This window comes from Gossypium hirsutum, chromosome D08 (genome assembly GCF_007990345.1).
Source record: "Gossypium hirsutum isolate 1008001.06 chromosome D08, Gossypium_hirsutum_v2.1, whole genome shotgun sequence".
Classification (NCBI taxonomy): Eukaryota; Viridiplantae; Streptophyta; class Magnoliopsida; order Malvales; family Malvaceae; genus Gossypium; species Gossypium hirsutum.
The window spans coordinates 56,496,580-56,498,284 of NC_053444.1; positions in this window are offsets into that span (position 1 = coordinate 56,496,580).

Genomic DNA, 1,705 nt, shown 5'->3' on the forward strand with positions numbered 1-1,705 from the left:
AATCATGTGAAATTTATTTTTTCTAAATATTATCCTTCTAGACTTTAACTGATAATATTAAAATGTTATTTCACCTTACACTTGGTTAACGAGTAGTATGGTTTACTGGGTTGGTTATTTAATTATGTAAAATTATAAAGTTAAAATTTGAAAATTAAAATAAAGTTTTCAAATTGATGTTGGAATTGGTTGTGTCACTGGTTTGTATGATTCAATTAAATAAATCATTAAAACTCATAAAAATAAAATATAGCTGAATTCATTTTTAGCTTAATTCAATCGGGTTGTACTAGTTTACGGCTCAATTGATCTAATCCCTCTCTTTGGACCGATACTCCGGTCAATCTAGCCTGTTCAAACAATCATGACTCTAAGTCTCTACATTTTGTACATTTGAAATTTTGTCATCCTACTTCTATTTTCAAGAATTTAATCCCTTTATGTTTTGGATTAAAAATTTGCTTTCAAATTATATATAATCACGTAACATTCTAATTGAAAAGTTAAGTATATTAGCTATTTGAATTAATTAATAATATTATAAAAATATAAAAATTGAATTTAAAAATTAAAGTATAAGGATTGAATTTCAACTTAAAGCATATTAGAAGGATCAAAACTGAAAATTAACCATTTTATAAAATGAGAAAAAAGGGGAGAAAAGAGGCTTGATGGGTGTGCCACGTGTCAGGAGGTATATATAAATATATATTTAAAATTTTAGCATATTTTAAGGACTAAAACTGAAATTATACCACTATTTTAAAATCTCACAAAGTGTCGAAAAAGGCATGGTTTGGTCACGACTTTAATATATAATTATATAGTTATAGATATTTGCCGGAAGTAGTAAAAGAAAATTTTGTATCCATTTCTTTGCAAGTAGTAAAAAAATTATTTGGTGAATGTTTTTGGCCCCTCGAAATCAAATACCAAAATTAAGGTTATTAAATAGGAATAATTACTTATTTGGCCTTCTAGTTTCATAAAAAAATTTATTTTTAAATTTATATTTTTTGTCAAATCACTCGAAAATTAATAGAAAAACTAGTACTTTTTAATTTTACTGACGTGACATATATATGAATTGTCACGTGGATGATACATCAAAATTTAATTAATTTTTAAAATTAAATTTAATTAAAAGTATAAAAGTTATAAAAATATATATTTAATAATTTTTAAAATTTAAAAAATTAATTAAATGTTAACATGTCATCTATGTAATAATTTACGTACATCAATAAAATTAACAAATATTACTTTCTTTCTTTTCATTTACTTTTGTTTTGAAAAAAATTTAAATTTAAAAACTAAAATGATATTTATTTTGATAATATTGGAGGGGAAAAAAGTGTATGGGTATTAAATATTAGGTTTTAAAAGGATATAATTATGAGAAATAATTAACAAGTTGAACAGCTTTCATTATTTTATGTGAAGAAATATAGTTTGATTAAAGACCCTCGAATTCATCAATTAAATTTGTTTTGTATAAACTAATCTCACATTTTAAAAAAATACAACTATTTCATCCTTAATTTGTCAATTTCATCAATGATGAAAAATGTGGCCATTGGACCTCCTACGTTGTTATTTATGGAGTTGATAAATAAGTGAATTTTCCAACTCATAAATTTATTCTTCAATCGAAAACAATTTGATTGAATTTTAAATTTTAAATTCAAATATATTATATATTGTA